Raw genomic sequence first — 12,362 nt, 5'->3', positions numbered from 1 at the left:
ACAATGACTTTGTTGTACAATAAAAGAATTTAGACATCTCCAACAGCTGATTTGTTGCTTTACAATGAACGCACATGGCAGCGCTTTCAGTGCTCTCTGCAGCCGCCACTAAGCTGCAGTGCTCAAAGGAAGCAATGGTCGACATTAGAACAAAGACTGCATGGGAGGGTCTAGACCCGAACTTCATAGTAGCTATGATAGGGAAAAGAAAAGAAGGAAGTCCAGTTAGTCAAACAGACAAAACTTTGACAACCTCCACTAGCGTGGCCTGCTGACAAAAACAAAACAGAAAAAGAAAAGACTAGGCACAACAATCTTTGCACACTAGTACTATTACCAGAGGGTGGTGCTTAAATCACTACAGCAATTCTGATGACAAGAGAGGAGATAGTGGCATTCAACGCTCCATAGCTCTACCCTCTGTCACTCCCCGATTTCGTCACGGAGTGATAAGGTCGAGGTGCAGTCACATGTTTTCATGGACAAAATTTGCACAAGAAAATAAGTTACTTCTTTCACAAAGTATCTCTCGAATTCAAGCTAAATAAAGGTTTTCTTTTGCTGAACAAGAATAGTCTCCTCTATTGCAAGCAGTATAGTCTGTTATCTTTACAATGGAGTGACCTGTATAATGAAGGTTCTTCGAATTCCCGAACATTTGGTTATACACACATTTGACTGTATTGCTTATGCTGCCGGAAACTTCTTACTGTGCTATGGCTACCATGCATTACCCCTAACCAAACTGAAGTACAAAGGGGGTGCTTGCAATAGGGCTTCACAGCAATGCGGACATGTATAGTAACCGTTGAAACAGCAACACAAGGTGCTCTGACGTAGGCAATTTATATCAACCTTCAACACACAGATCTCAAGCCTCATGTCAACAACAACCGCTTTCAGTTTCACCAAACTCACGCAGACCAGTTATATAATGTTATGATAGTATGTGTACAAACAAAATGCCTAGCAGACCATGTGCTACATGGAAAATCAAATACCTTAGGTGGCTTCCAAGAACAGCTAAACATGTCGCAACTCACAACTTGTTATCAACAAACTCACATTTCTCAACTTATACTGACACAGATGCACAGCTTTAATGGTGAAATCTGTTATTTTATGAAGAAGCATAGAGCACGACAACACAAACATGTTCTAATATTTTCTATAAACCTCAATAAAATGAGACTACATTGAAGAGAGTATTGAAGCTGCCGACCATTCCATAATGTTTAAAGCCCTGGACTGCCATTACATAGCACTACATATCCGATAAATGCCATAAGCCCTTTGTTACAGAGGTCTAAACTAGTGAAATATAGCAGACCAATTATCAGTTACCAGAGAGAAAGAAAGACGCAATTATCTGAGATGTTGCCATGTTATGCTCCTTAACCCATAAAAATATGTTCTTTGCCCTTTTGAAAGCACAAAGCCATTTTTAGTTAACTGTAGTATTTAAAAAATAATAAACGTACTGCACACAATGATACGCCATTTCACAATGAAGAGACTTGACAAAAGGCCTAAATTCTGGTTTTCTATACACACCATGGTGCATTCAATCTATTCGAAACCAAAGTCAAAGAATAATTCTGAATATGCTGCTTCGTTCATTTTTTATCATGCATATCATTCACCTCTCGAAGCCGAGTTTCTTGTGCGAGCTTCATAAAAGAATGCCATTAAGACAACTCATTGTATTTCCTTCGTATTTTTACAGCATTACAATAGAATGACTGCAGGTGTATTTTATAAAGGTTGCCAGGATATTGTGTATGCTAGATGGGTTTGATTTTTCTATAACCCATACCATGGGTTTTTTCACCTTTATTTTTACATGATAATTTCTGCTTGGCACCAAACAATTTCAATTTTGTTTCCGTTTTGTGCTTTAACTCCTTCAGGTACTCATTAATTCTGTCCAACGAAAATTTAGTTTCACATCTCTTGAATCTTTAAAATTATGAAAAGTGTGAAGCTGCAGATTAATTTGAGAACTTTCAATTCCTCGGTGAGTTTTGTCAAGGTTACAGAATGTGGACTCCATGTGAGAACTCGCAACACGGATGTCAGATAGGAGAATATAAAGTGTTTCATGTCTAGCATACTTGGAAAGCACCTATCCAGCCACTTGAAAAGTATGTCCGATGTAAAATATTGTGAAAAGAAGTCAGTGAAGTGACCCTGCGACATGACAACATACTGACACCAATAGCAAAGACCTAAGCGTCTATCTTTTAACTCATTTTACAAAGACACTTTACACATACAGTTAAACTTCAATATAACAAAGCCGGTAAAATCGGCAATCTGCTTCGTTATATCGCAATTTCACTGTATTGAAATTTGACCTTTTATGCAAAGAAGAAGTCGCCGATCGATTAGTTTTGACATGGAAAGGGGTCGCAGAATTTTCTGAATTATCGGGCAGTCGAAAAAAAAGCATATTTTCATTAAACAATTCATTTTGATAAATTTGGAAGTCTGCGACGAATGATACGGTTTCATGCCACATCGACGATATCTTCACATAGGCGGTACAAATTAAGTGAAGCCAGCCACGCTTTCACGAGCATTCCCCCCCCCCCCCCCTTCGGCTTATAACAACGACGTTATCATGAAAACCGCCCGCAGTGGGAAGCACATGCTTCGCTTCATCTGCCTCTCGCTCCAACAGGTCATCGAAATTCAATAATACGCAACCTTCAATAGTAAAGGCACGGGAAGACAACTTACATGATGCCAAGGCATCTCAGCCCGCCCTCTTTGTATAAATGGCAGATTACCTCTAAAGCATGGTGCGCGCCTGCGTCGCGCCTGCGTATGTGCTCAGCCTCGCTTACAGCCATCAGAAATCGCAACAACGCGTACCCGCCCCTCACGCGCGCTTGATCGTGTTACCACAAGCTGACTCCCCTCCTCCTCTTTCCCTTTGCTCGCGTTTGCAAGCAGCAGCTTGTAGTTCAATCATTTGACCATCTGCGTCCGCAGAAGTTTCCAATTATTGTCTCGGCATTCCTTTGCTGCATAAATGAAATTTCATTATATTTACATGCGTGTTTTATGGGCAAGAGGTTATGAAAAGTTAAATGCTGCGTTATAAGGAGAATTTCATTATATTGAAGTACGTTATAAAGAGGTTTAACTGTATTAGTCAAAGTGCCAGTACAGGTCCAATCAGAAGTGCCACAAGATGCACATGACACTCTTTAAGCACATATCAGTATTTCCATTAGTGCATTTGTTTTGGATAAGTATTTTTAAATGTGCACAATTGTGCACTTAGTGCCTCAAATGGTTAATCTATTTGTAATGTGTATAATGTAATGTGTGTTAAGCACATTGCAAAAATAATTTTCCATCGTTCTAAACAAATGAATTGGTCGCATGCAGAAACACCTGAGTGCAGTGCTTTAGTTACATTCTGTGATGTGTTGGTTATTCCGCAAACTTTGTGATACCAGGAAACATGAAAGTGGCGTGAAGATTAGTTAGCAGTAGAAAAAAATTTAAATAATCTTTACCACTCATATCATATTGTGGGATACACCAACCTTAGGCATATAATTGCACGACTGTTGCTTAGTGGTTATGCGACCAGCCTTATCTGTGCCTGTGGTTCTGTGCATGTGGTTCTGATGCCACTACAAAAAAAATCACTGCATCTCAAGTGAACTATGTCACTTTAGTACTTGGATTTTCTGTTACAAAAGAAAAATGAAAATAGATCACATGCAACATGGCAGTCGCTAGACATAGGATGCCATAACACTGTCATGCCGGCGGATAATACTACGCGCCTTTTAGAAAGTGTAAAGTTGCTAGGTTAACGCAAAGTAGTGGCCATTATTTTTTTAAATGAAGAACATAATACGAGGGATGTTCCAAAAGGAAGTTTTGACATTTTTACAGCGAAGCTATACATGGATAGGCTCTGGAAAAAATTTCGTGCATCTATCAAGCCGTGTAGCTCGAGAGTTTCTCCCCATATGTGGGCCGATCCCTAAGATAGTGCAACACCAGGCTTCACCTGGCGGAGGTGAAGCAGGCTTTAAGCACTCTGTCAACTTGCAAAAATAAGCTTAATATCTTAGGTCCAAATACAACCTGCATCAGATATTAAGCTCATAAGAACAGATACTACACTTTGACCCGCATCAGCCAGGTCTACATTCGCACTGCCCTCTCTTTGTCAGTGTTCCAAGTGCTTGCATATCTCCTTTCCTTTCCCTCAGCTCTCCTATGGTAAGGATCCCGTAAGCGTGCTTCCTACCAGTAGCACGAGGCGGAAATAAATGTAAACTGTCCCCGTAGCCCCGATCCTGCAAACTTGGAACATTTCACCGGAGAATGGCCAGGTTTCAGAGGGAGTTTGTGGGGATCCAATATGGTGTGGCCTGTGTTGTGTGTGAGCGCTTGTGATTTTCAAGCGACCTCACAACCATTACTGCACTGTGGGATGTCAACCAATGCATGATCGCCTTGGCTACAGTGAAGCAGTGTGGGCCTTCATAGTGTGGTGAGGTGCATGTCTGTTCGATGTGCCAGGATTCGTTAGTAAAAGGTGTCGTGCCGCATTTTGCAACAATATGTATAACCCCCGGCGCACCCTCATCTTCCGAGGCTTAACATCGTGGCGGAGCGACTAGTCGCGCCTCGCCTTCCATTTATGTGCATACGGTATTTCATGCACGGCAATGGACAGTTCGCCATTAAGGGACCCACATACAAAGCTTCGCTGGTCATCCGCAATCACAGAGTGGTATGACACCAAATATTTTTAAAGAGAAGATGGTAAACCAGGTGAAACAAATAATTGCCATAAGAATCTACGCCCATTGCTGGTTCAACAACGGAGGGAGTGTCAGCGGAGGAAGAATGACGCATACGCAGATCGCGGAAGAAGAGAGAATAGCAGCAGACCAGCGTGCCCGAGGTTATTCAAGTACAAATCACGATAGCAGACAGACATGTGCTGACGATGTAGCCACCAATGGAAGTGCGTGCTGTTATCCGGTATGAATGGGCACCTGTTCCCTGCATTGAAAGCCGCACTCTCGGGACGTCACTTCCAAAACAATGCTGCGGTGGAGCAGGCTGTGCGACGATTCTTTGCATTGCAGGGCATCAAGTTTTACCAGAGTGGTTTCTTCAAACTGATTGCACGCTACGACATGTCTCAATGTCGGTTACGACAATGTGAAAAAATAGTGTAATGTGTATAGTTCATGATGCCATGATGTTTCTCTTTCTTGGCAATAAATTTTCGGTGTGAAAATAAATAAAGAAACTTACTTTTGAAATGTACCTTGTATTTCGGCCCTTAAAATAATTTGAACTTTTTCAAACTGTGAATGTGCATGCAAATACAGCTTTCTGCTGTGTGTTTTTTTACTGTTACTGTGGTAAAAATAACGGTGTTTTAAGCAACATTGCAGTCATGCTAATGCACTGACACTTGGTGACATAGATTGGTTACTGTACTTAGTAACTATTAATAGGTCTTTTTTTCTTTAACCAGTGCAACATTAGCAAATGCTGCCTTAGCTGAGGTGTGTAACACCGATGCCCAGAAAGCTATAGTAAGTGATGGAACGTAGATAGCGTGCCTCGCTGCCAGTCCTTTGTTGAATGACAGTTTGCACCTCTTTCATGTAAAATAGGAATATTCTGTATGTTTTATCAAAAACTGTGGTACTTAAGGGTAATATATTATCAGTTCCCCACAGTCAGAGCATTTTATTAGCGTACAATTGGCTGAACTTTCCTGCAGCAAAGCGCCGTGGTGCACATTTCAAAACGTGACACCAACTGCCTATCCAAGCTAATACAGCGACAGTGCTACCAACTATAGTTCGATCTTGTGGCCAACAGAGAATAATGTTACAAGCAAACTGAATTTCATGAAAATGAATGAAGATAGCTTACAAATATGTCCGATAAATAGAGATAATTTCTGTACAACTTTAACATCAACTGAGTAAGAAACTGGAAGAAAACTAGAAAGATAAAGACCGTGTACCCCTCTATCAAGCAGGATAAGCTCTTCAAATAACAACTGGATAATCTCCAATTTGAACTAGAGGTGATCTTTATCTCTGAATAAGTCACACTGCCAACAGAAACCATACTTATTTAAGTCAACAAAGCAAAGCATGTAACAGTAATCTAATATAAGGAATTGACTGACTTCACAGGAAAGATTACCTATTATGTTCACTGAAGGACAAATATTTTAGTCCTATATGTTTGCATCCATCATCAGATACAGTGTCATCTGGCATGAAATAAACTATTAGCATGATGTGCATCTCAGTTAGGCAATATCAAAGCACTTCCTGTTGCCTTGCGTTAGTCGCATCACACATACCCAAAGAGGAAGAACACCTTCCTAACGAAGAGCAATAGCCACTGAGATAAATATTTTGCAATCAATAAGCCAAGTGAGCCAGGGTGAAGTCTGTTTCAACCCTCTGCTTTAAAGGTACAAAATGCTGAGTGAGTTGGTATTCCACACCGACGAAGAATAGCGCAACACAAAAGGAACAGAAAAGTAGGACGACACGAGCGTAGAATGAATGCACTCATGCCATCCTTCTTTTTCAACCACTGTAGTTATATCACGCTATTCTTCGCCTCCAGCTTAAAAGGAAGCTTTAGCTTGGGTCATCATCAACATCATCCTCATCCTGGCTACGCCCGCTGCAGGGCAAAGGCCTCTCCCATACTTCTCCAACTACCCTGGTCATGTGCTAATTGTGGCCATGTTGTCCCTACAAACTTCTTAATCTCATCCGCCAGCCTAAGTTTCTGCCGCCCCCTGCTACGCTTCCCTTCTCTTGGAATCCAGTCCGTAATCCTTAATGGCCATCGGCTATCTTCCCTCCTCATTACATGCCCTGCCCATGCCCCCCCCCCCCCATTTCTTTTTCTTGATTTCAACTAAGATGTCATTAACTCGCATTTGTTCCCTCACCGAATCGGCTCTCTTTTTATCCCCCCCCCCCCCGTTAATGTTACACCCATCATTCTTCTTTCCATAGCTCGTTGAATCGTCCTCAATTTAGGTAGGACCCTTTTCGTAAGCCTCCAGGTATCTGCCCCATACGTGAGTACTGGTAAGACACAGCTGTTATACACTTTTCTCTTGAGGGATAGTGGCAACCTGCTGTTCATGATCTGAGAATGCCTGCCAAATGCGCCCCAGCCCATTCTTATTCTTCTGATTATTTCAGTCTCATGATCCGGATCCGCGGTCACTATCTGCCCTAAGTAGACGTATTTCTTTACCACTTCCAGTGCCTCGCTACCTATCATAAACTGCTGTTCTCTTCCGAGACTTAAACATTACTTTAGATTTCTGCGGATTAATTTTTGGACCCACCCTTCTGCTTTGCCTGTCCAGGTCAGTGAGCATGCATTGCAATTCGTCCCCTGAGTTACTAAGCAAGGCAATATCATCAGTGAATCGCAAGTTACTAAGGTATTCTCCATTAACTCTTATCCCCAATTCTTGCCAATCCAGATCTCTGAATACCTCCTGTAAACACGCTGTGAAGAGCATTGAAGAGATCCCTGCCCGACGCCCTTCTTTATTGGAATTTTGTTGCTTTCTTTACGGAGGACTACGGTGGCTGTGGAGCCGCTATAGATAACTTTCAGTATTTTTTCTGGTGCTCCGATCTAAATAGATGTAAAAGGATAATTCGTTTTTCTCGGCAACCACAGCACCAAATTGGACGAGGTTTGTTGCATTTAAAAGCAAAACCTAAAATCTAGTGACTGTTGGACTCCAATTTTTTATTTAGATCATCAATTTTTTAATTAAAAATTGGCAAAAAGCAAAAATTTTCAGGAAACGAAACTATCAAGTTTGCAACTCTCTAACTCAGCAAAGAAAAATGATATCACAATTCTGTGCATTGCATCTGATAATACATCTAAAGTGGAAAAAATTTATATGTGACACATGAATCTGAAAAAATTCAGTAATATGAAAATGCAGCTTTTGCAGAACCCTCGTGCACAACATAACAAATTCACGTAAGATATAAGTTGACACACTGAATTTGTCCGCTTTGCATTATCTAATGGATGCCGTTTACAGAACCGCGATATCTGTTCTTGATGTAGAGCTATGAATTTATAAACCTTGTGCGTCTATCTTTTTTTAACTATCGAATTTTTGAAAACCCTTCTCACAAACTTGAGGCCCTAAATCGAAATTCCACTTCCAACAGTCACTAGAATTTAGCTTTCTCTCTCAAATGCGACAAATTTCATTAAAATCGGTTCAGGGGTTACACCAGAAAAGCGTTTTTGCGTTTTACATGTATTTGAATATAGGCCGCGTCGGAGTTGGGCCCGAGCTAAAGCTTCCTCTTAAGCCTTTCTTGTTTCAAAAGTTCAAAAAGAAATCATGTTCTTCAAGAGCTACTTCTAGTTTTTCTTCCCTGAAGGCACGGCATGCTTTACAAAAAGGAGTATAGGGAACTTTAGAATAAATAAAGCAGATTTCATGAAACTTTTACAATGCTGTTAAGAGAATTAAGTGTGCAGTAAAACCCCATTAAACCATAGTTGGCCGGAGCTCGGAAAAAGTATGCAGGTACTAAATGGTAGTACTGCCTAACCGAAATAGCGTGAGATCGCCCACTTACTTGTCAAAAACAGAACTACAAGAGAGTACAATGAAAGGGCAGAAAACATGCAGTATTTATTCACTTCGCACGACAAAAGTATGCTAGCAGCGACGACAGCCGCCTCAAACTCGCTCAATCTATGAACCAGCTCTTCTGCCAGCACCCTCTTCTCGGCAAACGCCCGCATGAGGCTGACGTAACGCGCAGCATCTGCCACTGTCAGGCCTGAATCGCTCGTGCTGTCACTTTCCGTGTCGTCGTCATCACTGTCATTAGGCGGAACTTCGGCACTAACAGAAGCAACGATGGTGAAAAGTCGAACCTCGAAAAGTCGAACCTCATAGCCGATGTATTTTCACGGTCGTAGAAGCATTGCCGACCAACTTCTTCGCATTCCAAATGCCACACATCGTGGTCAACGGCAGATCCCTCTCGCACGCCAGCACCGACTTCTTCATGCCACGTTCAACAGCACAAAAGATGTCCAATTTTTCTTCTATGCTGAACACCTGGTTTTTGTCCTAGCTTGCACGACACCACAACACGGGCCACAACGCTACGACTATGGCACGGCGCCGAAATGATGCTGATGTTGCTGTGGCTTCACCCTTCGAAGCGTCCTCTGCATTTGCGCTTGGAGGCTGTTTAGACCTCTGAGGCTCGTTGCTCTACTAGGCCAACGTACCACTGTGATTTCACCCCGAAAAGTGGGAACACTATGTGTTAACCGATACATACGCAATAAGCTGGGACGGTTTAAAAAAAAAAATTAAATTATGGGGTTTTACATGCCGAAACCACTTTCTGATCATGAGGCACGCCGTAGTGGGGGACTCCGAAAATTTCGTCCACCTGGGGTTCTTTAATGTGCACCTAAATCTAAGTACATGGGCGTTTTCGCATTTCGCCCTCATCGAAATGCGGCCGCCGTGGCCGGGATTCGATCCCGCGACCTCGTGCTCAGCAGCCTAACACCATAGCCACTGAGCAACCATGGCGGGTCTGGTACGGTTTACACGGATGCAAAATGCATTATGTTCAATAGCTACTGAGTCAGGGAATTGACTTTACCACTTTTAAAATGAAACTACTGTTTAAGTGGGCACGGTTTAATGAGGCTTTACTGTACCAGAAATGAAAAAAATTCAGTAGCCAACTCCAACTGCCAACTTCAACCAGGCAATTTCAACCTGCAGAAGGCAGCTAAGGAACAGGCAGAGGCGAACAGCAATCTTTCGCTGGAAGTCTCGATGATCTTAACCAGGCTAGACAAAATGGAGGCCCATATGGCTGACATTTATATCAGGATAACAGAACTTTACCATACCATCGCCTCCGATCAAAAACACTCCTGTGGTCAATTCGGCAAGGGATCTACAAAATTTATAAGCAGCTGGGAATTCAAGGCCTACTAACATTGTTTTAAAAGCGCCCTCCTTCCTTCCGCCACCTTCCACGGTAACCACACCGTAAGATAGGAAAGCGTCAGAAAAGAGAGCTTATCTTATGGCAGTAGAATTGCAGCAGCTACGAAGCCAAAAAGGCGGTCCTGCAACAATACCTTAGAAACAAGACTAAATCAGATGTTATGATTCCTCAGGAAACTCATGGATTAGTGAAACAGTCCAGCTATCAAGCTATTGGGCCCCTGAACAGAAATAATAGAACATTAACTATAGAACATTAACTACATTCGTGAAGAAAGGGTTGGTGGTGATTCATCACGACACCCAAATCTTGGATACTGAGTACGTGCTTATAGAGCTCTTCCCCAGGGGGAGGAAATCCTCAAGTATATTTATTCTAAACTTATGTAGTAATCCAACTCTCAAAAGGCAGTGCTTCATAACTCTTTAGAAAAGCTGTAGTGTTGGCAGGTACTAGTCATACGGGGAGACTACAATGCCCCGCACGGTACCTGAAGGCATGGTTATTTCAGAGTGAAGGGAAAAATGCTATGTCAAGACATTCAAGATACAGAGTTAACGCTCATAAATGAGCCCGACTCCCCTACACGTATAGGGACTGGGCTCAACAGAGACACCACATTGGATCTTACAATCATAAACAAGATCGCAAAGGTCAAATAGAGAAGCACCTTCGAAGACCTTGGCAGCGATCATAGAATTATAGAAATAAAGATCGAAGAAGCCGCAGATGCCGAACATGTGTTAAATGGTTTGACTGGGAGATCCGTTAATGGACTGGGAGATCCGAAGAACCGTTAAATGGATTGACTGGGACAAGTTTCGCAAAATAAGAGATGATAGAAAGCAAGAGCCGATCGCAAATAGAACAATGGGCTAGAGACCTCATCAAAGACGTAAGCGTAGCCACTCACACTAACATGTCAGACCAACTGGTAGAGAAGATTGACAGTCATCTCGCACATATGTGGGAGGTGCAACAATCCTTACTACATAGATGGCATTAGCAAAAGTACAATAGGAGTCTAGGTAAGCAAATAGCTGAGTTAAACAAAAAGATTGAAGAGCATAGCAAGCAGTTATGCAAGCAACAATGGGATGAGTTCTGCAATGCTATGGATAGACTAATTTTTGCTGGCCAGAGGTGGCGTATACTCAAACACCTGCTAGATCAAGACAATCCCAGGATAGCTCAAAAACATAATTTGTGAACGCTTATGCATGAGCACAAAGGGAAGGAAGATGAACTCATCCCCAAGACAAGCGCTACATACCTTCTCCACCAACCCAATCGCCGAGCATGGGTGGTATGAGGGAAAGCCTAACGAGACCTTGGATGAGGACTTCACTACACAAGAGATTAGAGCAGTGCTGCAAAAACTCAATAGAAAATCTGCCCGGGGGACAAACGGGATTAATAACAAGATGCTAAGAAACCTGGATGATCAGGCAATAGAGAATATCATGAAATACATAAACAAATGCTGGGCCAAGGGCTCTATACCACAACAGTGGAAGGAAGCCCAGGTTATACTTATTCCTAAACCTGGCAAACCACTTAATATCGCAAATCTACGGCCGATATCTCTCATCCCTTGCACAGGAAAGCTTATGGAGCATGCATCCCTTATCAGAATAAACAATTACCAAGAGGAAAACGAAACATATCCAAACACTACGTTGGGCTTTCGGGCTAGGCTCTCTACTCAGGACGTTATGCTGCAAATCAAGTAAGTACTAGACAGTAAAATGAGGTCCACGAGAGCTATATCAGGGTTGGATCTCAAGAAAGCATTTGACAAAACAGTACATTTGGCCATACTCAGTCGGGACAGCAACCTAAACCTAGGATAAAGGGCGTACAATTACATTCGAGACTTTCTAACGAATAGGAAGGCTACCCTCACCATGGGTGAACTCAAGTCTGAGGTGAGGGACATGGGCAGTTCGGGTACGCCTCAGCCACGGAGGAAGACATTTAGGAGGTGAAACTCCCGTCAGTGCGAGCGAGCGCGGGCGACCAGATAGGGTCACAATTGTATGCGCCGACGGGGCCGTATGCAGTGGTGGCACCATGCGGCGTGTCGTAGAAGCCGCAGCGAAAAAAAAAATGCAGTGCCCGGGCAGGCAGCGCCAGCGCGCTCTCCGGCCACTACCTTCGTGCCCTCAATAGAAGTAGTCAGGCGCGGGCGGCTGAACGGGAGCAACACGATCGACCGGTTGCCCTGGCAACCGAAACGGCGGTAATTTCTTTCCAGGCCGCCAGCATGATAATGGCTCCGCGAGC

At 42.8% G+C, this 12,362-nt stretch overlaps 1 protein-coding gene and 1 non-coding gene across 5 annotated transcripts in view; both read right to left on the bottom strand.

Annotated features, from left to right (window-relative positions):
* The window catches only part of LOC142560143 (lon protease homolog 2, peroxisomal-like), an 86,990-nt gene that overhangs the window by 52,275 nt on the left and 22,353 nt on the right, over window positions 1-12,362 (bottom strand). The gene's annotated exons all lie outside the window — the stretch shown is intronic.
* Window positions 3,993-4,175, bottom strand: LOC142567925 (U2 spliceosomal RNA). The gene has a single exon (XR_012825310.1). It is a non-coding gene; the product is annotated as a U2 spliceosomal RNA (small nuclear RNA).

The sequence above is a fragment of the Dermacentor variabilis genome, chromosome 1 (genome assembly GCF_050947875.1).
Source record: "Dermacentor variabilis isolate Ectoservices chromosome 1, ASM5094787v1, whole genome shotgun sequence".
Classification (NCBI taxonomy): domain Eukaryota; kingdom Metazoa; phylum Arthropoda; class Arachnida; order Ixodida; family Ixodidae; genus Dermacentor; species Dermacentor variabilis.
The sequence above is the reverse complement of the archived record's forward strand: the minus strand, read 5'-3'. Positions and strand labels throughout refer to the sequence as shown.